The sequence below is a fragment of the Larus michahellis genome, chromosome Z (genome assembly GCF_964199755.1).
Source record: "Larus michahellis chromosome Z, bLarMic1.1, whole genome shotgun sequence".
Lineage (NCBI taxonomy): Eukaryota > Metazoa > Chordata > Aves > Charadriiformes > Laridae > Larus > Larus michahellis.
This window is the reverse complement of record NC_133930.1, coordinates 46567215-46595058: the sequence shown is the minus strand read 5'-3', so window position 1 is coordinate 46595058 and position 27844 is coordinate 46567215. Positions and strand designations below refer to the sequence as shown.

At 34.9% G+C, this 27844-nt stretch overlaps 1 protein-coding gene across 3 annotated transcripts in view; it reads left to right on the top strand.

Annotated features, from left to right (window-relative positions):
* CNTNAP4 (contactin associated protein family member 4) overlaps positions 1-27844 on the top strand; it is a 249043-nt gene that overhangs the window by 126774 nt on the left and 94425 nt on the right. The window lies entirely within an intron of this gene.

Genomic DNA, 27844 nt, shown 5'->3' with positions numbered 1-27844 from the left:
AACAGAAATCGACAACAGATCTTCTGTGTCCTATGTTAGATTTCTAAGTTCACCTTTTAATTTTTAATTTGAAGATTGATAACTTTAGCGGTGTTATCACCAAGATCTTATAAGTAGTGTAAGAGCATGTGTTTGTAATACACTGTGTATTCAGGAAAAGGAACAATTCTATTTTACTAATTTTGTAGCAACAGAACACAGACAAAGCAGAGAAACTACTTTCATTCTAGCAGAACTCATAATTCCTAACCTGGAATAATCGTTTCCATCAGAGGAGGTTGTATTGCAGTTTCCAATCTGAGATGAGTGCTGGTGAGACTCAAAACACAAGGAATATTGCCAAACTGTTTTGTGGTGTACAGAATGCTGGACCTTTCCACTAGGAGCTGGAGTAAGATGAACACATAGATCTTTCTCATAGGTCATCAGGCAGTCTTTAGAAAGTGATATTCAGTTACTGCTGAGTTGGAATTAATTTTAAATGGTCACCTAGAAATAAAAAGCTGCTTTTCCCTTTTCTTGCTCTCTTGAGTATCTCAATTCATACACAGATTTAATGTGGCCCTGGATCAGATGTACCGAAGAATGATGATTTCAATATAGGGATTAATTGGTCTCCTGACAGATACAATTACAACAAGGGCAATGACTTAAATGTTAGAGAAATAATTGTAAATCTATAGAAGGCACTTTTATCGAATTATAGTTCATTTTTGTTGATTTACTTGAGTACTTGGTCAAGATATTCCTCGGAGATGTGCTAGAAGCTGAGAAAGTTCTACAATAAAAGTGATATACTGTGAAACAAAAGCTATTCTTCAGATGCAGTCAAGATAGAAACTGTTCTGCACTGTATTTTATATCATGCTTTCTCTTTGTGGCTTGCTTTGATTCTATTTGCACCTTATATTATAGGATCAGTTTGTCCCTAGAATTCTATTGGGAAATCTCTAGTACCTCTTGTTTATTTTCTCAGATTGTATGCTGGAGTACACTGTGTATCCTACACAAAATTACTTGTACTTATGGTTGGGTTTTTTTGTAAAACACAGATTGTGCTTGCAGCGTAAGCTGCAAATAAGGTTTCGTGTCTATGCTAAGGTTACATCTGCCAAACTTGAGTTATTTTGATGAAAATTTTCTATGCTAGACAGCACTCTCACTCTGAGACTGGGAGTGGACAAAGAATTTCAAACAAATCTGTTTATTTCTGAATAAATAAAAAATAAAAAAAAAATAACGTTGACTTTCTACCTAAAAGGGTGCTTTTAAGTTGGAGGAATCATGATATCTCCATTCTCTGGGGCAAGAATTCCAGAAGCAGGTATGGCTTTCTCCTGTCTATGGCTAGGCATCATCCCACTTAATTAGAGATACATTAGGCTCCTCATTTTTATAGTTTTTTTCAGCGATGGCAGAAACATTATGGCCTTTGACACTGTCCCCCACAGCATTCTTCTGGAGAAGCAGGCGAATCATGGCATAAACAAGTGTACTTTTCGCTGGGTTAAAAACTGGCTGGATGGCCGTGCCCAGAGAGTTGTGATTAATGGGGTGAAATCCTCTTGGTGGCTGGTCACCAGTGGTGTCCCTCAGGGCTCAGTTTTGGGGCCGGTTTTGTTTAATATCTTTATCAGTGATCTGGATGAGGGGATTGAGTGCACCCTCAGTAAGTTTGCAGATGACACCAAGCTAGGTGGGAGTGTTGATCTGCTTGAGGGTAGGAAGGCTCTACAGAGGGACCTGGACAGGCTGGATCGATGGGCCAAGGCCAACTGTATGAGGTTTAATAAGGTCAAGTGCTGGGTCCTGCGTTTTGGTCACAACAATCCCAAGCAACGCTGCAGGCTTGGAGAAGAGTGGCTGGAAAGCTGCCCAGCAGAAAAGGACCTGGGGGTGCTGGTGGACGGCCAGCTTAACATGAGCCAGCAGTGTGCCCAGGTGGCCAAGAAGGCCAACAGCATTCTGGCTTGTATCACAAATAGCATGGCCAGCAGGAGCAGGGAAGTGATCATGCCTCTGTACTCGGCACTGGTGAGGCTTCACCTCGAGTACTGTGTTCAGTTCTGGGCCCCTCTGTACAAGAGGGACGTTGAAGTGCTGGAGCGTGTCCAGAGGAGAGCTACCAGGCTGGTGAGGGGTCTGGAGACCAGGTCCTATGAGGAGAGGCTGAGGGAGCTGGGCGTGTTTAGTCTGGAGAAGAGGAGGCTGAGGAGAGACCTCATTGCCCTCTACAGCTACCTGAAAGGAGGTTGTAGAGAGGTGGGTGTTGGCCTCTTCTCCCAAGTAAATAATGACAGGACCAGAGGAGATGGTCTGAAGTTGTGGCAGGGGAGGTTTAGATTAGATATTAGGCAGAATTACTTTACTGAAAGAGCGGTCAGGCACTGGAACAGCCTGCCCAGGGAGGTGGTTGAGTCACCATCCCTAGAGGTGTTTAAGGAATGTCTAGATTTGGCACTTCAGGGCATGCTCCAGTGGCAGAGATTGTAGGTTGTTTGGTTGGACTCGATGATCTCAAAGGTCCTTTCCAACCATGAAGATTCTGTGATTCTGTGATTCTATGAAAGAGCAGACCATCCCTCCTAAAAGATAACTTATTTTCTACATGTACATAGTTATGTCTATGTTCAAGCCATTGTATCTAGTACCCAAAATATAACTAAGTGTTTAGACATTCTGGACTCCTATACAGTCACAGAATTATTTCCAAGAACTGTTGCTATAATTAAGAAGTGTTGGCAGGATTCTTGGACAAAAGACTTCACAGGACAAAACAAGTCACACACCTGAACTGCTGTTTCAGGAGTTGCAGGGTTCAGCATCAGAACAGATGTCACACCCTCGTAAAGCCTTATCTTGGAACCATGCTTAGAAGCTTTCTTTTTCACCGACAATTAGTGAGATTTTTCTGGAATTGACACATACGAAGAGCTAAGGTGTTTGTAAACACTTCAGTTTAGTTCCTTTTGCAGTGACACAACCATTCTGAGAAAAGATTCATCAGGGACAGTGTACATCCAGCAGAAAAAGACTGTCCCCGATTCAGCAGACACTAAAATCTAGTTTCTAATCTCTCTATAAGCTTATGTCTTTAACGCAAATCGTCACCCATTTCTTTCTTCACTAGCCTAATCTTTCCTTTCCAATAGAAATGTCTATGAAATACTAGGAATGGTAATTAATAAGATGTAATTACTATTTGTATGCTTGGGTTTATCTAAATATTGTACGTTTGATCTATTGAGAGCAATTAGCACTGCAATCCTTTAGAACCAATGATAATTGTGAATAGCCTCAAAACTGTTCTGGAACATTACAAATATACCTTAGATGAAGCATAGGGAATTAACTCTTTTAATTAAACAGTCAGTAGGAATACATTCCTAATTAAAACATTATTTATTTATTTAAATAAAGGTAGAATAATGCCAATGTTTCATTTAGGATTTTTTATATTTGACATTGTTGCAGATTAACTTCACATATTAAGCAGCTTTAGCATTTCAAGAGTATTTCCTCATTATTAAGAGTATGGTGGAGTTTATATATCTTACATTTACTCTTCATTATTCATCATTGATTAGTTGTTCCTCATTCTTGACTGTAGGTCTCTACTGAGATCCTAACTTAACTCACTGCTCTTGAGAGAGGTGATTTATTTCTCTGATCTTGATAACATCAAGTTTTACTTCACAGGAGGAAATACATCAGAATTCCATCATTTTTGGTAGGAATGCTGAGAATTTTCCTTTCTAGTCAGAACCTGTCAATATGCTTAACAATATTTTGAAATAATGGTGTAATGTATTCTCATCCTACAGGGCCTTTATACAATATAATTAAAACAATTGCATATAAGTCATTGATGCCACATAGTGTGCAGACTAAAGGTTTTGTATGTGCAGTTGTGCTCATATTTATAGTTTAAATTGCTCTAATCCACTTTATGGAATGCAGTTCTCATGAAAATTTCGGATATCAAAGTTATCAGAAGATCTAGCTACAGTAGGTACACTAGTATTTTCACAGTTATGATTTATTTATCACTTTGGACCATAGATTTTACAAAAAAAAGAGTAGTTTTGTCATAAGAAAAATATAATACACATGTATTTAGATATTTAAAAGCCACCCTAATGTGAAAAATTTAGTCATCAGCTTTAGATCTGTTTTTAGATCTATTTTTTCACTAGATTCCTGAAAATTCTGCTTTGTAAAAGATAAATTATGATTTCTTTTAAAATAAATTGTGTTTTTCATTAGAGTTGCCTTTCCTGATGTTGTTTCATAGATTACTACATCTGCCTGAATTTCATTACATAACACATTCATTTCTGCCTAAAATTCATTAAATAGCTTACATGTGCTTTTAACCATACATTCCAGTCCTTCAGAAAGACTGTTTTTCTTAATTTCAGTCATTTATTCATCTTTCTGTGGTGAAGGTTGTTGACCACTAGAATGATTGTGAGATATTCAAGAACTGTAGCTGCCATTGTGTGAAAACCCTGAAGTCCATAATGAAATAAACAAATGTTGGAAATTGAGCTGTTAACACTAACTCAGTGCTTAAAAGTAACATTTACACCTGTGTCTTTAATAAAAGAAATATTGTCATGGATATTTTAATGTTTTCTTAAGGAACAAATTTGAATATTAGAACTTGTTATTAAAGATTTTGATTACTAGTGTCTGTAATTTTTCTTTAGTTCTTAGATTTAAAATAGCTTTTTAAATCCTCTTACACTTTCCTATTTCCACCATTCCTGTTGTAACTTTACAGTTCAGATGATACCTTTCTCGTTTATCTGCCTCTTCTCCATAAATATCTTCCTCCTGCCTCTCCCCCCAGAATTGCCACAAATACTGGAAAATCCAGGAATACAATTGAGGGATTAGTACTCTTCAGATTACCTTTACAATCTGTTTGCATCTCATTATGTCAAAATATTTTGACATAAAGCCTCCTCAAAAATCTCCCAAAGGAACCTAGTAGACTCTTCTTTTCATTTTGTTCATATAGTGAAACGCCTGGTAAAAAAACAATGTTTGTCACCCTGATCCTCCACTGATGGATTTCTCCCTGAGCTAGAGAAATTAAAATTTTTTCACCAAGTTATTCAATAAAAACCGTGTCAAATTTATGACAGTAAAATTCTAGAAATTTGCCTCTAAGATAGTTCTGGGCATGGTAAGGTTTGATATTCCTTAATAGCCTTCTTGAGTCTGTATTTTACTTGAATCCAGCCAACAGAAAAAAAAACCAAAAACAAATAAACGAAACCAAATAAACAAAACCAACTAAGGAAAATAATAACAACAAGAAAACAAAACAAAACAAAACAGTTTTTCATTTTATGGCAGTGAAGCTGCTCTACCTCTTATTTAATGGGAGACTGGATGTGATTTAACCACCCTTTTCTAGGTCTAGAATTTGGTAAAAGGGATGGAAGATAATATTTTCTCTTACTCAGAAACTGGATATTTGGAAAATAAATATCATTGAACAACTTTAATTTTAAAATCAGTGCCATTTCTTAATTTATCATCATGACTAAAGGGATTTTCAGGGATTCTGAAAAAATGAAATCATATTTTAAACATTTACTTTGGAGAAAAAAACTACTGCTGGAGTTACCTGCAATTCTTGAAGATGTTGTTGCCAAAAATAAGTCTAGTTGCATTTCACTGTGATGCATTGTGATTTATTAACAAAAAAATTTTTCTGTGATCTGATCAAGTCTTAACCACTTCAGGTGGCAACAGACATTAGGTGAAGGTCTCTATGCTTATATATGTTTTATTAACTTTTGTGTATGCCCAAGCAGTGAAAACAAATAGCTTTTCTTTCATTAACAATGGTTATACTGGCATCTTTTTCACAGTTTTTTGGATACCTGAAGTAATGCCAAATCTGTTTCCATTCTCCAAAGATGCAAAATAACTTGGATGCAGTGAAGCTGGTAGGGATTTAAAAGATACTCAGTTGTGAGTTGTTTTCTGTCATTTGTATTTTGTGAGCATCCAGTAACACAATGTGACTTCAAAACATGAGCAGCTGAACTGTGGATGTTGAGGTGGTAAAACAAACTGAAAAATCAGGCAATGATTGGAGAATAGTTAATATATTTTATGTATTTTTAATTATCATTACATAAGTATATATTTTAAATCTTAAAATTTGAAAGATAATATAATTTATTAATTTTATATATTATTTATATGCTAGTACATATTAATTAAATACATTTAAATTCTCTCATTTTTTCTTCTCTCATTGTAAATGGCATTTGGGAATTGAAGGTGATAAATTCCAAATAAAATTGGATTACTAACTCACTTTTATTTCCAGGAGGCTGATAAACAAAATGGAATCCTCAGAATACTACCCAGGCTGTTTAGCTTGTAATAGATAAATAGTCAGCATAATAACATCTTTTTAACAAAAACCAACAACCCGCATATGATTATTTAGATTATGTGATATCTGTACTTCATCTATCTTCAAACAGATTTTCTGTACCATGAAGTGAAATTACTCTGTTAACCTCTGATCTACCTCATGTGGTATCTGGAGCATTATCACCAAAGTGACTCATATAAAAGACGTCATCAAGAGATGATATACTTTTCATCTTGGAAGAATCAGACCCTTAATAAGCTGACATAAACTGAAAAAGTGTCTAATTATGCACTCTGCTTGTCTCATATATTTCTTAACCTGATGTAAAAGAGAGCAAAAGGAAGAAAAGAGATCTTTACTTGAAATCCATGACAGTTAACATGTCAGATGTTAAGCAGGCACAGCAAAATAGGTATCTCTGAAAAGCAATTCTGAATCTCTGCAGTAGCTGCTTAGTAAAAAATTATATTTCAAGATATTCCCTCGAGATATCAAAACATCCAGGTAGGAATGGCTTAGCCCATTCAGATAGCTTTAAAAGTCCTCAACATATATTTAAAATTCTAATCAAATATAAAGGCTAAGTACTGTGAAAACCCTGAGTAACCTTGTCTGACCTAATAGCTGACCTTGCTTTAAGCAAGAAGTTGGATTGAATGAACTTTCCAACCCGAATTACTCTATGATCCAGTGAAATGGTAATCCTTTGAATGATTCCTGAAGTTTCCTTCAGTTCTCTTTTTCTCTTCCATCTCTTTACACTCCTACTATTTTGCAAAAAGGAGAAAGAAAAATATTCACAGGATGTGGAAACAAACAAAAAAATGCTAATGTTTCATTTAGTTTCCAGTGAAGGCAGGATGATTGTAACATTACACAAACTGCTGAGCTCTTATAAAATCCGTGTTCCTCATCTGCATTCCCGATATTGAACTGTCACATGTTCATCTTCAAATATTATATAAATTAAGAAAGATTGCATTTTTCTTTAGATTACACCTATATTGTAACATTCCAACAATGAAAAGGGTGAAATTGTACAGGTATTCTTATAAGTTCATCATTTTCTCTCTCTCTCTCACACAGGCATACAAACTTCAGCTCAAAATACTCACTTTGAAAAATGTATGTGTTATTTTGAAAGCTTATTCCTGAAAAAATGGGGTTTTACTCATTTGGGTTTTTTTTAATGAGACCAAACAATAGTATAACCTTTTGTGTGAGAGAAAGGTCACATCATTTTGCAAAGCAAGCATACCAAACTAAAACTTGACTGAAGGCATCTCTTTATCACAGGTAGAAAAAATGCATTGCAGTACCAAATGCATAGCTAGAAACACAGGAAATAGTTAACAAATTGGTCTGTTCAGTTTCCAGACCTTTTAAATTTGTCCATGGTGTCTTGTGTGTGGTCTTGCCATTTTATATTTTCACTGATATGGTCAGAAAAAGCGTGTTTGTATCTTCTTGGGGATTTTTTTGTGGTTTTGTTTTGTTTTGTTTTGTTTTGTTTTGTTATTTTTTGTATTTTTTTTACCCTAAACATTAAATAAATTAGAAAAAAATCACTCATAGGTTTTGGTCTGGAGCATTTATAAGCATATATATCTAAAATGCTACAATGAAACAGAAAAAAAATAATCTGGATTCATTACTAACATAATTTACATGGGAAAAAAAAAGCAAAACCATCCCCCCAAAAAACTCTCCATTCTTCCATGTTAAATGACTGTCTGTAGTCTACTACAGGACAAGAACTTGACGTTATAAACCATTTATAAATACCAGTTCAATCCTCGGAGACAAAGATGTAAATAGAGTGTCAAGATTATTAAGAAATTAGTAGAGATGAGACAGAAAACCTCATTACCCCTAGGTGTAAATAGGTGTTTTGTTGATGTCTTCAGTGCAGACCTGATCACTCATTTAAAAATGATGTAATAGAACTGAAAAAGATTCAGAGAATGATGATTTAAAAGATTAAAAAGGGGACAGCTGGTATGAAAGAAATTAGTGAATAGATTGGTATTCTTTGGCCTGGAAAAGAGAACATTGTGTATGGATGCAACAGAAATCTGTAAGCACAATGGCATGAAGAGAAAGGAGGTCAGTTGTTCACTGCCTCTACCAGTACAGCAGAGCAGGAATCACGTACCCTGCTCATGAGTCAACAAAACTCATCCCTTTGGGGATGTCTGTTCTGAGTAGGCTGCTTAAATCTGTCCTTTGAAGACTAAATGAGGGATGCATCTTACACTGTAGCATGTCTGACTGTTCCTTGTATATAATACATTCAGAAAAGAACTCGGTTTGATCATTGTAGAAGTATCTTTATAGTGATAATGGTCACTATTGTCTTTAAAATAAAAATATTTTATATAAAAGGTCTCATATATATATTCCATCAAAGAAAAAAACCTTGCTAGTTCAAATAATTTAGGTGGTGGCTAAAACTAAGTAAATATTCTATGTTTGATATTATTCCCAAATACAGAAAATTTAGCTTGTTCTTTCCTTCAATTAATTGTACTAGGGGTTTGTATCATACGGTAAACACGTACTTGATACTGAGTTCTGGATGTCTGAATAATGGATAATCACACCGTGGTATTTTCTGTGGCTCTTAGCTGTTTAGACAATGTTTATCATAAGGCTATTATAATTTGTTTGAAGATAGATTTAGTTGTTTGTATGGAGTCTGCATTATAGTTTGGTTACTAAGTGTTGTGTGGAGTTGAAATTACGTTTGCATTCCACTAAGTCATAGTTGGAAGGCAAACAATATTCAAGCTGAAAAAATCTTGCATAGAAAATATCTAGCATAGAAAAGAAAGTTAAGAACCTGTAGCAACTTGTGTTTAGTAAGTCCAGTAATCATAACCTTTAGAAAAAAGAGTGGATTTACTTTTGTTACATCCAGATATACAGCAGAGTTATTATCTTCCTTATAAAAAAGATTAAAAAAAAATAAAATAAAAAATCCCCTTTCAGAATTATTGTAGTGCAGGATCTAATATTTTGAACAACTGTGACCCCTCCAATTCTATTTGTGATGGCTAGCCATAGTAACGTGAAATACACTGCCTCGTCAATGTAGACAGGAGAAGCTGAAAGTTTAAAGATACTTCAAGGAATGCCAGCATGAAAAATCAGAACTTGTAGTGGTAGCTTCTGCAAGACTGTAAAATCGGTATCATCTCAGGTGACTGATAATTGCAACGCAATAATGAAAAAAAAAAAGTAGTATATGTTAATGTAATGTAGATAATATAAATAATTTGCAAGGCTATAATAATAATTAATAATTTTTATTGTTGAAGGTAAGAGAATCTCAGTAATGTAAAGTACGCTGTACTTTGGGTTAACTCATAGCTTTCTTAATGACAAGAATTTGAGTCCACTAATCTGTTTAAATTTTTTTAAGGGTGTTTCAGTAAGTCAGTTAACTCAAATTCATATACAAACAGCTTTGATGTAGAGAAATAGAAGTCATTTGGGCAGTGTAAAAGAAAAAATAGTCAAACAGCTTTTTACTGAAGATTTATCAAAGTAATATATTATAATATATTTAAAATTAACAGGAACAATATGAAATATAAACATTTGCATGTGTAAGTTTACCTCAGTTTCCATTCTTCCATATACATATCTTCAAAAAGCTTTCCAAAGGCAGCATATTTGAAAGAATTTCTTAAAAAATAAATACAAAGCAAAAGACAAATGCATTTGCTCTATATTATTTACTTGGCAATCATAAATTAAGATTTTTTAATTTGTTTATAGTATATAGTTTTTCCTCCCTTTCAAGAAATAATGGAAAAGTATGCAGCTAGGAAGCAGACTTTACAAATAAGAAATATAAAAAAATACAAATTTTTAAACAACAATAGGATAGAGGAGATCAAAAAGAAAACAAGAAAAGAAAAACCAAACCTCCAAAAGCACAAACTGACTTTTTGAAAATCTGAAGATGGGAAATAATTAAGACTGCCAAACTGTAGTTTGCTGGAGTGAAACAATAAGAAATAGCTATGTTCTTAATTGGATTAAGTATCCATAACTAATTCCTCACAAACAGATTTTCTTTAAGCAGGGCTTGAATGGTTGATTAATCTTGCATGTTTTCCTCAGTCTGGATAAAGTCAGCTGCAGGTCTAACTTGCATTGGCTTGTTATGGCACAGTATTCCACATATATTGCTTTTTCATTTAACATGTTTTCCTTTCTATTTTTTTCCTAATTTCTGTAATGAAAATTTATGCTTTAATATTTTCACTGAAAATACTGTCCTCAAAAGAATGATTTAAAAATGTTGTCTTCACCTTTTCTTCATGTGAGGTCAGATATTCACTTTGCTAAAAAAGCAGTCATTTCAGGTGAAATCAGCAGAATTATGAAGCAATGTTATAGCTGAGCAAAAATGATCACTCAGACAAGTAGGTTTTTACCGGTGTTTTCCCCTTTTTAACACTCCAGAACCAATGTACCTTCAAAAAATCTGTTTGTCCTGCTTTCTGTCACTGACAGTGGCTATCATTAATTTTCAGACTTGGTTTTGATCATCTATGGGAAGTTACTTTTAACATGGCAGGGGTGTCTCTAATACAGTCCTATTTCAGGACTTGCTGAGGGAATACATCAATTCAAACATATTTTTAGTGATATGGGCTGCGATTCCATTCCAACGTGTATTTTTTCCCAAACTTCCCTGTATTTTCCAAAGTAAGATTTGAGCGTTAAATTTGTGTAGGACAATTTTTTATCTGGATGTGTGTGTTACTTCTAGGCCATGCACTCAAGCCTACTTACCTGGCTGAAGATAACAGCATGGGAATGAAGCTCACAGAATAGCGTGAGCAAATCTCTATCAGCACAAGAGTGGATAAGGGCTGCAAAAAGAAGTATGCAAAAAAAGCACACTGAAGCGGTCTACAAAAGTGCAGCTGGTTATTACAACTGCAATGTTCTCCCATGCTGAGACTCCCATCCAAGCTGAAGATATATCCATATGACCTGGGGTAACCATCAAGAATCTCTCCATGAGCAGCTCAAAGCTTTGAGATTTGTTTTCCTGCTTGCTCAGCTCTAATGAATTTTAATGAGAATTTAGCTCTGCTGAGCTGGAGCTGGATTTAAGGTTCTTGGGCCATGGTTGGAGAACACTACAGAAATCTCTAGAATCAAGTTGATATTTAGATTTATAATACTGCTTGTAGGTTTGACTAAGTGATTAGAAAAATTATGACTGGGAAAAAATAGAAACTGATGTTTCTGTTGTGGTCGAGGACTTCTGGATTGTGCTGGATGATGCGATTTACTCCTTGTGAAGATGATAAAAACTATGCTGTAAAACCATGGAAAACAGAGTAGAATTTGAAGAGAAGTAGAAAATGAGAGATCATCATTTGAAGATGATCCTCAATCCAGTAAGGTCTAGAAAGTGATTTACTAAGAATATAAACTGCTAGGAGACTTTATAGGAGATCCGGGTCAGAGAAAGGGCCTGGGAAAAAAAAGCATGTCATAAGTTAGGTAACAACCTAGTCCTCTGTGGCTGCAACCTCAGGTGCGAACAGCTCTTTGTCTGGGGATGGATTCATCTGTCCCTACAAAAAACCTTGCTAAAACAGCAGAAAACTTGCTAAAACCTTTCTTTATTTTTATCTATCTAAATCAAAGTGCAGTGGACCCATAATGCAACAGCAGCTCATCTCTGTTGTGCAAGGGAACTAGCTAAAAAATTAATGGAAAATTTTTACAACACTCAGTAATATTCTATGGGTTTTTTTTTAATTAACACTTAAATATGTTCTCAACATTCTGCACAATAGGTTTAAGTGGGTATTTCATGGGATATCCTCAAAGATAGAGCTAAGCATTCAGCAATTTGAACTGAGTGGTAAAGAGTAACTTGACTACACCGGAGTTACAAGATCCTTTACAGGGCAATGGACTCTCTGCTTTCATTTGTTAAAACTGTTTTGATAATAAACTGCACTATTGCCAATTCTTACGATACTCTTCTTCTAAGCCTCTGTTGTATTACACACACGTATATGCACAGATACGCGCAGATGGGGACAGACTTCTGCTGCAGAATTTTCTCTCTAGATCTTTAGCAGCTAAGAGCTGTTAGTGCCACCTCAGACCTTAGGAGCGTGTCATATAGAAAGACTTGATTTATCCATCTAATATGATGGTGAGGAGTAGTTATTTTGGGGCACTGGCTATCAAGGTTACAGGAAGGAAAGTAAGGCATATAAGCGGGGATCATATTGAATTACTTCTATTAGGTGGGGTTTTTTCTTTCTCTTTTGTTATACACACAAATTTAGAATTTCAGACTGAAATAAATGTTCTTTTGTATTATTTATCACTGTCAAAGTATCCAGTTATGCCAACAACATAAGTGATACAGCACATAATCTCACAGATGGTCCATGTTCAAAAAGGAACTTTCATGACCTTCATCTGTAGATAACAAATAAACTGCAAAATAATGAAGTCTGTATGTTTGTGCTTCATGTTACTTTATCAGCTTCAGTCATCTAGGCTTCTAATTATGGTCCTAGAATTTTTTTATTGCCTAGGGTAGAACCATTTTCTCCTCAGTTTCCTTTCCATGTCTTCTGCCTCTTTGGCAAGATGAGTAAGAGTCTTGGTTTACAGTCCTGCGTATGCTAAAAGCTGATCAGTACATAGACTTCCAACTTCTAGAATGGCTTTTCTTCTATGAGAGATAATGATTTAAATGTCTTTCTTTACAAACTAATGTGAAAAACTAGGCAGACTGTCAAGCAATGTGACTACATAAGGCTTTTTAGATATGACAGAGGTCTGAACAAGTCTTGTGCATTCCTAATAATTATTGCTTAATAAGCAAGTAAGATTCCCCTTATGATAAGACTTCACACAGACCTAGTGACAAATAAGACTTCACACAGACTTAATAATAAACGAGTGAGTATATGTACTGAAAGCAGTCTGAAAAATTCAAAGTTCATTTTTAGTTTTCAGTTCTGAGTTTCAGTTAATAATAATTTAGAATAAATAAATAAAAATAGAAACACACACATATCTTAAGAAAACCCATGTTTTAAGCTATCCTATGTAGCTTCAAATAACAAAAGTTCTATAAAAATGGCAACTTATTTTAAGAATTACATGAAGAAAATACTTAATACCTACTAAATTCATATTTGTGATGAAATCCTTTTTTGTCTTATGTCCTGCTTGCTTATTTTTTTTTTGTTTTGTTGTTTTGTGTTTTTTTTTTTTTTTAATGTGTATTTATTCCAACTGCTTATGAGGAATACATTTTAAAGACATTTACCAAACTGTGATATTGTTTATAAATATATTTTTTCAGTGAATTCTTTCCTTACGGTATTAAAAAAAAATAATTTGCAAAGTATGACATTTATTAATATCTTAAATGCAACAAGAATGACATTTTCAGTTAAAAAGTATTAGAAATATTTTAGTCACACTGTGTTATATGAAGATAATTTGAAATGTACTTTGATAGCTGAAGAATGATTTCCATATTCTGATAGATCTAAAAATATGTACAATAAATACCCTATTAAATTTTTGTGTCCTTTTTCTGTACTTATTTTGACACCACTTCTGATTGCCAAGATGTTAATTTGCCAAGCAGAAGCAATCTCCTATTATAATTATCTTGTTCCTTGATTAATTCAATGATGACAAATGTTTTTGGAAGCAAACAATTCCTTGTTTCGAAGTGAATGCGCCCGTTGTAGTGACCAATCTATATTACAGAATCAAAACAGTATTGCTTTAATCCAAAACTTGACATTCATAAGTTAAAAAAACAAAAAAAAGTACATAATGTAGCTGTCATGGAGTAGGAACTGGCCTCTTTTTAAAATAAAATAGATATCAAGAGTGGGAAACTTAGGTCTTGAGAATTTAGTTGACTGAGTCGACTTCTGTGGGTGCTTCCAACTGCTTTGAGTAAATCACTCACTATCAGATGGACTGCTTGAATGAAGTGATGAAGTGTTTTTTACCTCTTTTCTTTCCCAGACTGTTCTAGTATTTGTAAAACACACTGGTGAACTAATCTTTAATTGTTTAGTTAATTATATTGTAGTACTATCTAGAAGTGTGTTTTTAACATTTGCACTCTTGGTACTCAAAGGCAATCATTCCTATTTGCATTGCTGAATTGTGGTAAGGCAACTTCTTGCTTGATCTTTGTCTGGATTTATTTGTTTCTAGATTTAGGTCTTCCTTAGGAAATAGAATGGCGTTCCTACTGTAGCATAAAGAAGCTGAAGTTCACTGATCAAAGGCAAGAAATAATCTGTCCTCCACTGTAGTGACAAAAAAAGTTTTTAAAACTGAATTCACTGGGTCATCCCAATGGTAACGTCAGTAAAGCGCTCCTTATTTCTTTTTGCTCAGATGAAGTAAAAATACTAAATAAGCTTAGGTACTTGCTGTCCTTAACAGTGAATTGTGAATTAAACTGTATGTGCTTAGTGTCAATTACAAATGAAAGAGAAAACATTCCTCAGTAGACTTTTGTCTGATGCAACTTGCATTTATAAAGTGGATTAAGAAAACTTTTACTAATAACCACCCCTGCAACATTATGCTTTTTTCATTCAGGTGAGGAATAGTGTTTACATAGATTTTGGTGTTTGTTACAGGATTCATGTGATAATTAATTTTGCTTTGTTTTTTTTCAAGAATGCCTACACACGATATGAAAAAAAATTAAAGAGCAGCCTGCTATTAGAATTCAAATTTAGATTTGTACCTGAATTCAGTAGTTAGATCTTAGTTTGAATGCATTTTAAAAGCATTTCAGAATCAGTTTATCTGTTTAGAAGCATTGTTTTCTCTAGGTATATGAGGCTAGTTCTGTGTTCCCTTCTGTCTTGCACTTAGTTTTATCCAGATACATGGAGAAGGTAGGGATGACTAGCAAACTAGAATTATCCACTTGAATCAGCTTTATTTATACCCATTCTACAGTACCAGCATGCACGAAAGCCAGTTTAAAGAGGTTATAATGTAAGCAAGATCCACTGGGTTGAAATAATACAAAATGTATAAGACAGTAACAATAAATCTGTGTCACACACTTTCCTACAGACTACTTCAGCTTTCTATAAATCTAAGCTAATCTAAAATTTTTATTAAAATTATTTTGAAATTCAATCTATTGTGTTACAAATATATATAGTCAAAGAACTAACACTCTTATTGTGAAGATTGTTGTAGAAGAAAAGAGGATTTTATGGAGCTCAAAGTTCCACAAGAAATGTCTACATAAGAAAATAAATCATAAAATTCAATTTTTTTTCCTCAATATTTAGCTATTGCTTTCATTTCCTACCTTCTGTTCTTTCCTACAGAAAGCCATGAGATGGCATCCATCCCCAGTTTTGGTTCAAAGGATGGGTTTAGGAGCAGTTTCAGTGCACTGTAGAATGGTATTGTTTCTTTTAGAAAAGCTATTCCCACACTGTCTGTTTAGAATATCTAAACTAATGACATAAAAATCAGTGTCAGGACTACACTTGAGCAAAGAAAAATTTAGCTTGAGAAATGTGACCAACCCTGTAACAGACGTCAATCGATCACAATTTTCCAGCTTTTCAATGAACAAATGACTCTCACTGCCTCTCATACTTCAAGCTTTGTCATAAATGCTAGACATAAAATATATTAAATATTCTGGAAATTATGATAATAGAAGCTTGCAACACTTGTACTTCAGCAGAGCTGTGCGGCTTTGATTTTGTCTCACAAATATGTTGCTGGCATGAGAGCCTCCCTCTAGGGGCACCATGTTGAGCAAGAATTTGTTAGTTCTTGCATTTAAAGAGGATCATTATTAATATAAAGAACTGTACTTCATATTGATCATACCTCTTTGATGACAATTTATTCAGTAAGCAAATAATTATTGAAAGAAAATTGTCGAATGTCCAGGAGTAAATGTAGTGTAGTGTGGACTTTGCATGCTAGACAAGCCCCCACTCATTACCAACATTTTTCTCACTTTTAGCTTTAACCCTTACTGACAGATGTACACATAGAGATGCAATTAAATGCTTTTTATGATTACATAAACTAAAGAGCTTAGCATGACAAGTAGCCAGCACTATTCCCATATATTCAATCACCTCCACTGAAGACGCAGAGTTACGGTTATTTGTATCATGTGCACTAAAAGGAATTTATTCCCATTTACCCCATGTAAGGTCTGGTTCCTAATTATTAGAGTTGAAAATCCTTGAAAGACCCTTGAAATCTCAAATTGAGTGCTATGTCCATCCTGTAGGAACAATGAGATTTTCATATACTTACTCTGGGCTTCTATGATGCATTTCTCGCTAGCTATAACACCATTAGCATGCAGGTAAATTTGAGTAATATTTGCAATAACACTAGTGACTTTAAAACAAATACTTAAATGCCTACCTTTGAGATAAATCAATGCCAGTGTAAGTTGGACATACAAGCAGTATGTAATTTACATGTCTGCATTCTGTATTTTTAAACTTGGGATACAGCGGCTGAGAAAATCGAAGCCAAACCATTATCAGCTCCTGATGCAATTTGCATATTTTACTTTTTTTTCCTTAGCAAACAGAGAAGATGAAGTTAAATGTTCTGTAGAGGAGATGGGATTAGTGTTCAATGAGGCTGATCTATTTTAGCTTTTCTACAGAAAAGCTAAATATATCAGAATTATTTTCAATACTGTACTGGTACCTTACATTCCTTCTACTTTCCACCAGATAGCCTGTTATGAAGAAAGCCAGTGACCAGCACTGATGTGTCCTCAGGCCAATAACCATATGTCATATTTTCCCTGTGATCAATGGAGTTATTCACATTTGTGCCTGCAAAGAAATCGTGTCATAGTCAAAGAAATGAAGGCATACCTGATACAGTAGGTTTGATCTGCACATATGCCATCCAGTGGACAGCTCTGAGCAGTAGCCACAAAGATTAAAATAGGTTTCTCCCATCTCTATTTGAAGATATAATTTCATGATATTTCTGCAGGGACCTTCTTTTTATTCTGTCTTTCCCCACTGTGTGGGCAGCCAGCTCACTCTGTTTGCACTTCCCATAGCTGATTGGCATAACCACCTCAGTCATTTCTCCTGTCCCTTCGACAATTGTACCATTTGCTGAGGTTTGCAGGTGTGTCCTTTGTGTTCCCTGTCCACCATGTGTTCTTGGTTGCTTTTATTGCATGCCATATTTGCTAGTCACTTGTATTTTCTAGTCATTTATTTGTATTTAAAGGCATAGGAGTATACGAAAGGCTGAACTACTACCATTTTTCTGCTTAGGGTACCCAAGTCTGTTGGTCAGACTAATACTGAATTCTATTTCAGACACAAAATTTCCATGTGACAAATAGCTAGGAAGTTAGTATTATTCCATTCACTAGCTAAAAAATTCTACTGTTTTTTTTTAGAACACATCCCCTGGGCACATGAGAGCACTCTAGTGAATATTCCTAAGTGATCTAGCATGTTTACAGTGCAGGCTTTGCACTGTTATGGGATCTCTGTGTTGCATTTCTGAGGCATCAGATGTCCGCTAGAGCAGTAGTATGCCTGCAAGTACATTAGCTATTAAACATAGTTAAGTCTCTCATGCTGTGGATTTTCTGTTTCTTTTTTAAAAAGAACAGAAGATTCAAATTACTTGGTTTTGGTTTAATATGAGCAAATACTTATGCTCGTGCTTTGTTCTGTTTTGTCCTAAGTGCATCACGTAGGATAAAGATATAAAGATAAGAGTGGTAAGTCTAGAAAGAAATATAATTGGAGCTGATTGTATGAAACCTACTAGTCTTTACTGAAGGCTGGATTGAGAATGTCTCTTTGTTGTGGTTTCATCCCAGCTGACAACTAAACACCACACAGCCAATCACTTGCTCACCCTACACTGGGATGGGGGGAGAATCAGAAAGGTAGAAGTGAGAAAACTAATGGATTGAGATAAAGACAGTTTAATAGGCAACGCAAAAGCTGCACATACGAGCAAAGCAAAATAAAGGATTCATTCACTACTTCCCATCAGCATGCAGGTGTTTGCAGGAAAAGCAGGGTTCCATTTGCAGGAAAGCAGGGCTCCATCATGCGTAATGGCTTCTTGGGAAGCCAAACACCCTGACTCTGAATGCCCTCCCAGCTTTTATTTCTGAGCATGACATCATATGATGTGACATATCCCTTTGGTCAGTTGGGGTCAGCTGTCCTGTCTGTGTCCCCTCCAAACTTCCCCAGCCTACTCGCTGGTGGGGCAGGGTGAGGAGCAGAACAGGACTTGACTCTGTGTAAGCACTGCTCAGCAATAACTAAAACATCCCCGAACTATCAACATTGTTTTCAGCACAAATCCAAAACATAGACCCATATAAACTACTATGAAGAAAATTAACTCTATCCCAATCAAAACTTGCCCACTTTTCCAGCTACTTTCAGATCTTTTCCCAAACTTAGAAAATTCTTTATTTCCTCTTCCTCCTCCACCCCCCCAAATAAATGAGTAATATTCTTTTAATATATTCTGCTAAAAAAGGCTATAGCAAAAGGATTCCTGGGAGGCCAAATGACATTATGCTGAAGTTTTTATCATTTTATTCCACAGGTGCAGACTACTTTCTTTTGAAAACCTTTTCTTGCTTTGTTTAATTCAAATTTCTATATGTCTTTTCTTCTGCTCTGTATTTCCATCTGGGCTCCAAATAGAATCAGTACAAAACCATCTCATGATGTTGCCAGCGTCAGTGCCTACAGAAGATTTCTTAGTGCTAACAGCTCACCTCTTTGGATTACTTTAACTTCTTGTCTCTGATTTTGAAGACAGAACTTTATTTTTATTTTCTGTCCTCATGAATAGCTGAGTTCTGCACTTATGAGTGAAATATGACTTTGTATGTGTGTCTCTCTCTGTCTCTTATGCTTATATTGCAGGTGTTTTTAAAAGTCATCTTCACTAAATTGAACACTATCGAGATTGCATGTTCCCCGCATAGGGTTTTTTACATTGTATTCAAGAGTCTTAAGACACTACAACACACGTGTCAAAGCTATCAATCAAATCAATGATAAAATATGAACCTCATTGAAATGCTTGTATTTGTTTCTTTTGAATACAAAAAAAATGCTTGACGAAAAGGAAAGTCTTGCACAGACATAGTACACTGTTGAAAATAGACAATCTATTGAAAAAAAATGCATATTGAAGTTACATGGGAGAGAATATGATGGTGTTCATCTGCTTTATCCTTTACATTTTGTTACATTAGGCAAGTGATAAATTTTAACTTTTATTTTTCTCATTAATCATTTCAATACCTGTATCCGTTAAGTATCACTCTGATTTCACTTTGCCTTTTATTCTTATAGAAGTCTATTAAGTAGTCTTATTCTATTTCAATGCAGGTGTGTAACTGCAGAATAAAAGTGGTCAAGTAGAAGTTTGAATAACTAGATGAGGGATAATTAGAGAATGTCATTTGGAAACTTGAATTTGGGGGCTTATCATGTTGTCCCATCTATTTTCAGTGTGGCTACATGAATGCTGACATTTATGTAAAACTGAACCTCTGGTTTTATACTCCAGATTTTCTTAACAGGGAATGTTTTACACATTGGATTTAATTGTTCCTAGTCATTGATAACTACTTCAGAATGCAACCTTAATACACATTGGATGAACATTTCTGATAAAATTTAATACAGAATTAGTGTTAGTATATACAGAAAGACTATTGTTTAGAATCTATCTGAAACTCTTAATCTATTCAGTGAATTTCTCTGTCGTTTCATTTCATAGTATCTTTTGACATAGTAAAGCAAACAACATGGAAGCTGAATGCTTTTGAAAGGTTTTCTTATAACCAGAAAGGCAAGCACTACTTAAAAAGAAAAGTTATATTTTGCCACTGAAGTTTTTGATGAGATGGGTGAAATATTTGACTAATTTGGAAGTTGTAGCAACATAAGAAACAGATTATCATTACGATAACTTGGTGTATTATACATTATTTTGAATCCATAACGATGAGTTATGTATATGAGAAGAATTCATATACAGACATTTCTCTAAAGATAGAAATGGTGAGACTTCATATATGAAAAGCCACAGAAATAAATTTAGTAGAAGCCTTTTTATTGAAATCTCTTATTGTTTATGACTCTCAGGACATAAGAACTACAAAGAATTTGCCCTGACATTTCTACATTGCATAGTTAATGAGATTTCCTTCCTTTCTTTCTGTTCATTTAGTTCAATTTCAGAGCAAACTGTGAAATTGTATACAAAGGAATGTTATACTTTTTTTTTTTTTTTTAGTATTGCTTTGAGCAAACAGGATTCCTACTTACTCTTTTGACATTGCAGCAGACACTGCAGTTGCATCATAGTTATTTGATTTATAAATTACCCGAATTATCTTTATTTATTATTGCTTTCTGATAGTGTCTGTGCTATGCTATGTTCTGTGGAAGTATAATTGTGAATCAGGATTCCTACATAAATGTCATATAATGAGAAATACACCATCCCCCCAAATTTTACAACTTTTAACAAGTAAATATGTGAAATAAACAGGTTAAATAGTTTACTGCTCTTTGAAAACGTATCATAACATTTATGGAGCTTATTATTTCTAAGTATGTAAAAGTATTTCATTTGACACTCAACATTAAATACTATTAGTAAAAACAGTTCTTTACCCAGCACAGTAATGGCTACACTTCAAACAGATTTGAAAATAGAAAGGACAGTTACACTGTAACCCAGATTCAAAATTCAATATGTTCATATTTTACAGATTGACTTTCTTAAAACAAAACAAAACAAAACAAACATTAAAAAAAAGTGAAAATAAATTGTCAAAACACTTATATTAAAAACTGCTTTGGTTGTTGTCCTCGGAGACCATCATAGTTACCTTTAGAATATTGGAATACAAATTCATGGCCTAGAGTTCCGTATTTTAAAACCTATATGTATATTCATTTCATATAAAAAATTAGCTAACCTTTGATAGTTGTTGAGGATAAAGATTGTTTAGATTTCCAGTAATACTGTTATTAAACACATTCACATTTTCAGTTTTCAGGGAATATCTGTGAGGTACAAGTACTTAGATATTAAACAATAAAGCATAGTAGTTTCATAATTACATATTGGGTATTAATAAAGAAAAGTTGTTATGATAATTTTTTAAGGGAGTGTCAGCAAACCTCAATGTTGTGTCCAGTTCTGTTAGTACAAGGGCTCCCTCCAATGGCGACAAGTTACTTCACATACAATTTATTGGATAAATGAAACAGGAAATAAGGTAGGTGCAAGAACTCAAAAGAAGTAGTTATCTCTGGCGGTTCACATTAAGATATTTTTAATGCATACATTAGTCCCTACACCATGACATCTAGACAATGAAGTAACTTTTCTTTTCAGATCTACCAAACATGAAAAAAAAAAAAAAGACAAAAAAAAGACACTGGTTTTGTTAACCGCATTTCCAAAGGAGCATGGCTAACTGGTGATAGACCTCTGCTAGCTAGCAATAGCCATTCAAGGGCCCTAGATTCATATCCTACCTACACAACCCTGCAATGCTGTTGAGTAAATGGGGTATCCAACTGCTACTGCTGCAAAAAAGAAACAAAGCTCACAAATTTTCGTTGTTATCTTGTTTTTTAGATATTAAAATCTTCCTCTTCTATATTAATATGAAACCAAACTGTATCAAATTTTGTTTCTCAAAAACCAAACAAAAGAAACAAACAAAAAAAACCAAAACAAACAAAATCCAAACCAAACTGCAAAACAGAAAGACAGAAAGAATCACTAGTATTGCATCCATTCATAAATGTCATCTGTCACTTTTGGTCTCATCTTCATCTCCTACTTCTGGAGCTGTTCTCTTGTGTAAAGGTATGGTGATATTCTGCTCACACAGTGAAAGGCAAAAAAGAGAAAGAAACATAATATAATATCCTAGTGAATAAAACACTCACCCAGTGTGAAGAAATACCAGAGAGAGACAGACTGAAAGAATATTGGTACAGTTTATCCCAGTATTCTCTTTCTGACTGCACTGATGGAAAGCTGTAAGAAGAGCATGAGGGTTTAGTGAATTCTCACCAGCTATGGCCTCCAAGCCAGCTGTGATTCATAGCTTAATACTTCCTAGGAAGAGAAATCAGTAAAGATGACAGAAGTGGTGCAAAACTGCACCAGCATCACCAACGACGCACACGCACCAGAAAATCGAAATAGTTAGCTTTAAGATCAGGTTTGAAACAAGTCTGAAGAGGAAAGATAGGCCTAGCATTTTTACAGAAGAAAAACAAAAATTTGGCCAGAAGAAAGACAAAGAAGAAGAGCGGACTGAGAAGGGAATATTTCACATGGTCAAACATCAACTTAATGTTCAGAGCATTTTGAAAGGCATGTATAACTCTAAGGGGTGGTTTGTGTGTCAAGTGTTTGGTGTATTGTCTTGCATTGCATTGGAGATGTTAACACTGTTAGTCCCCACAACACAGAGGAGGTGGACCTGGAGGTCTGATCCTCACAGAGGTTCCATTGGGATTTCAGCCTGGTATAAAGTTATGAACTCTGTATTTTTACCTCCCACCACCTGGGTCAAAAAAAACTCAACCAAAAAAGCCTCCATTTTGTAATGTGAAACCAAACATCACAGAATCACAAATAGTTAATGACATGGACTTGGAAAGGTCATCTGGTCTAACAACCCTGATTAAGCAGGGTCACCTAGAGCTTGTTGCCCAGGAACATGTCCAGAGGGATTTTGAAGATCTCCAATGATGGAGACTCCACAACCTGTTAGGGCAACCTATTCCAGGTCTCTGGAAAAAAAAAAAATTCTTTACCGTAGAAAGATTTTCTTATATTCAGACAGAACTTCCTGTGTTTGAGTTTGTACCCACTGAGTCTTTTCCTATTATGGGATATCACTGGAAAGAGTATAACTCCATCTTCTTTATATCCTTCTTTGAAGTATTTATGCACATTGATAATATCACCTCTGAGCCTCCTCTTCTCTATTCTCTCTCAGCCTTTAATCTTATGAGGGATGCTCCAACCCCTTCATCATCTTTGTGGCCTTTTCCTAGACTTTCTCCAGTATGTCCATTTATCTCTTGTACTGGGAAGCCCACAGCTAGACACAGTACTCCAGGTGTGGCTTCACCAGTGCTGAATAAACGGGAAGGATCACCTCCCACCACCTGCTGCTAATACTTTGTCTAATTCAGCCAATAATACCATTAGATTTCTTTGCTATAATGACACATTTCTGGCTTATGTTTAGCTTGGTGACTTGGTGATGAATGTGATGAGGTTCCTGTTAGTCCCTTTCTCCAGCCTATTGAGGATAGCAGGAACACTCTGGTGTATCAGGCACTCTTCCCAGTTTTGATGTCACCAGGACACTTGCAGAGAGTGCACTTTGTCCCGTCATCCAGATCATTAATGAAGGTGTGAAATAAGATTGGATCCATTATTGACCTCAGGTGTACACTGCTCATTAATGGTCTCCACACAGAGTTCGTGCCACTGGTCACCACTTTTCTCTGGGTCCAACTGTTCAGAAAGATTTAAAATACGGCAAAATTAAAGTCACCAGTCGTGTCCGCGCTTTTACTGCGCTTGAATACAATAGCCAAGTGTTTCTTTTGTATCTGGTCAGACTAACTAGTAACTTTTATGGCCATAAGTATTAGAAAATTCTGTCTAACAGCACCATATTTATATTTAGGCATTCAGTTCTGTGCTGAGGTTTGATGCATCACTGTCGGGAAAAGTAACGGAGTGAAAAAAGTCTGTCAAAAATTTGCAGAGAAGAAACTTTATATAGGAAGGATGGCACTAACAGCAGTATGCAGCATGTCCATCTGATTGCTGTGTCATTTTACTACAGTAGAATAACATACTAATTTTTTTTTTGCATAATAGTTTATAGTATTAATATGTTCCTTACTATTAGCATTACTAGATTTGGTTTACAGAGTAAAGAAATTAGATTGTTGACAGGAGACCTAGCATGGAGACTCTACAGAGACGTTTTCAACTAAGAAAAAGTAGTTTCTGAATTTCACCTTTTACTTACATTGAAGCTTGTGACATTCACCTTTTAATAAAAATTATAGAGAGAACAGTCATCCTGCTTACACATTACCACTGCCTAAGAGGAAATTGCAGTGATTTAAGTCTAGGAGGAGGGAGATACAGTTTTATATAAAAGTTTGACCAGCTATTTCACAATGTGCTGAATATTTAACCTGCTTTCTTCTAAATTTTCCTATCTGAGATTTGGTGATAATGACAACTACTTTTTTCAAGTTTTTGACATTGTTACAGTTTAACCCCAGACAGCAACTAAATACGACTCAGTTGCTTGCTCATTCCTCACTCCGTTCCCTGCCCCACAGTGGGATGGGGAGGAGAAGTGATAAAAAAAACATAAAACTCTAGGCTTGAGACAAAAACAGTTTAATAGAACAGCAAAGGAAGAAAAAAAAATAATAATAGAAGAAGAAAATACAAACTGAGTGTTGCACAGTGCAATTGCTCACCACACACTGACCTGATGCCCATCCCATCCCCAAGCAGTGATCCCAGCCCCCTGTCCAACTCTCCCCAGTTTATATACTGAGCATGACATCATATGGTATGGAATATCCCTTTGGCCAGTTTGGGTCAGCTGTCCTGGCTATGCTCCCTCCCAGCTTCTTGTGCACCTCCTTGCTGGCAGAGTGAGAAGCTGAAAAGTCTTTGACTTAGTATAAGGACTACTTAGCAATAACTAAAACATCAATGTGTTATGAGAATTGTTCTCATACAAAATCCAAAGCATGGCACTATACCAGCTACTAGGAAGAAAATTAACTCTGTCCCAGGTGAAACCAGGACAGACATTTATAGAAGTCTCATTAACTTTAGTAGTTGTTCTTTTCTTGCTTCTTTCTATTCTCTAAAATGTGTTTGCAAATCCTTTTAGTTCAGGCTCTATCAAGATCACATATCTTATTTTCAGTTAATATTATAAGTAAAACATTCATTTCCTACATAAATCTAAGTACTCAAGTGACTTTATAGGAGGATATTGTCATCAAACAAAGTACAAAAGTAAAATGAAAAATAAGATGGCATAAAATAAAATTCAGTTATTCCTTGAAGGTATGTCATTGCTTGCCGATTCCATTATTTTGTTTGAAGTTTGAATAATTTGGCTTAATTTGGTTTTGATGTTTAGCTGTCCTTTAGCACTTTTAGGTGGAAGATGGACCTAGTTTGCAAGTCTTTGGGAAGAAGTTCATTTTAGACAATGCTAAAAAACAGGCACTGCAAAAGAAACAATTTATCTTTACAAGTTTGTAGAGAAATTGAAGGTAGTTGATGTATATCATAGAAGAATTGCACTGGTCATACCAATCTTCTGGCTGGCCATTTTATTTGTATGATGTATTTCTTGCATCCTTCACTGTCTGTTGTATTTTATGCCATGAATTTCTTGCTGTTGAAAAGCTGGAAAACATTCAGAACACTTCTGCAGTACAATTTGTCATTATTTCAAAAAAAAACCCAAAACAAAACAGTGATTAAAGAAGTTAAGAAGGCAAATGACAGGAGCATGTAACAGGACATGGCTATGAGCTAGGTAATATAAAGATTAATATAAGAAGCTTGAATTTTAAATCTAAGAAGAAACATCAGCAGACAGTAAAGACAATTAGGTCACAGTCATACTGGTCAATGAACAGGCTTAATTCAGTAAAGCATTCCCTCTAATGTGCTGACATAAACATTAAAAGATATTACAGGTGGGAACCGATACCTTGTTACGGAGTGTTTCAGAGAGTTCTTTTGGATACTGAATAATTTGAAATAGCTACCTATATATAGTAGCTAGAGTTTTATTTCTTCGAAAGGTACCCACTCTATTCCTGCTTTTCATCATAGTACATGAGAATAATCCATGTTAAGATGTTCTATAATGAGCAGAGACACTGTTTAGTAACTTCTTATGAAAGGAAGCTCTAAAAGACAACTGTGTACAGTGTGGTCTTTCATTAAATAAATTCCCTTTCTACATTTCTAGTCCATCATATATAAAACTATTAGTAATGCATTTGCAAAATAAATAGTGTTTTGAAACATACTGAAGAGCACTCAATAGTTTGGTTTTGCCGTCTAATTTTAATAGCACTCAGAGATGGTTAGTAACTAAATGAGAGATTTGTATTCCTCTTGGTAGGTGAAATGATTTTCTATAAGAAAAAAAACAGTAGTATTTTCAGTGCTAAAAGCTGTAAGATTCCAATTCTGAACTCTTGATCTACAAGTAGAATAAATTATACTTTAGTGGCAAAATCTACAGCACAATGAATTAAGAGATATTTAAAATAAAATGTTCAACAGTATTCCTTAAAGCTTTCTTAATGGACTACAAAAACACTAAGTGAAAAATGTAGTTAGAGATGAAGTAGTCTTTTAAATCTCTTCTTTCAGAGGACTTTTTAAAATTAATTTTATTTTTTGGTTTTCAAATAATATTGTATTCAAATGGAATTGTACTTTGTGAATCACATTGCTCAAGTTTATAATAAAATGATGAAATCAATATACCTCAAACATTTGAAATCTTTTAAGCAGCACATTAGAAATATTTATATAATAAAAACACTAATAAACAAACAAATGAAAAAGCAAACAAGATCAAACTCTCTCATAACTAAGGAAGATGATAGATAGAGGGAATCACTGAAAGAAAGGGCAAACATATTATCTTGTGCATGACATCAGTACCTCTGACAGTAATTAGTCAGGGTTGCATCATGCCAGTTATTCTAAGATCCCTCCACTGTTTTGCTTGCAAATCATGTTATTGCTATAGCTGGTCAGATATTTTTCTTTTGACCATAGCATTGATCAGATGATGTGCACAATGTGCAGATGATGTAAAAGCATCAGAACTTGCCAGACGGAGTATACTCCTATGCAAATAGCAGAAGATGTTACAGGTATTGGACACTGACTGAAACAAGAATTTTTGATGGTTTTCTACCCACATTTGTTTTTATATCTGGTCTATATAGCAGTTTGAATGATGCTTTAAGGTGAATAAATTGCCAGTAGCCTACTGGGATTTCTATTCCCTTCCTGATGACCCCTGGCACTAATACCGACTTCAGTTTTAGTGTGTGTCATAAGCAGAAAGAATTGTACAGGCAGTTTGGTCTGACTGTGTTTCCAAAGCATAACCATCATCATGCAACATCAGCAAGATCTTAGTTGCTTTTGCTGGTTTTGGTTGTAGAATTCATAAAACAGAAGACGAAGCTCTCACCACACTAGTACCTCACTGCTAAACTTCCTCTTCCAGCA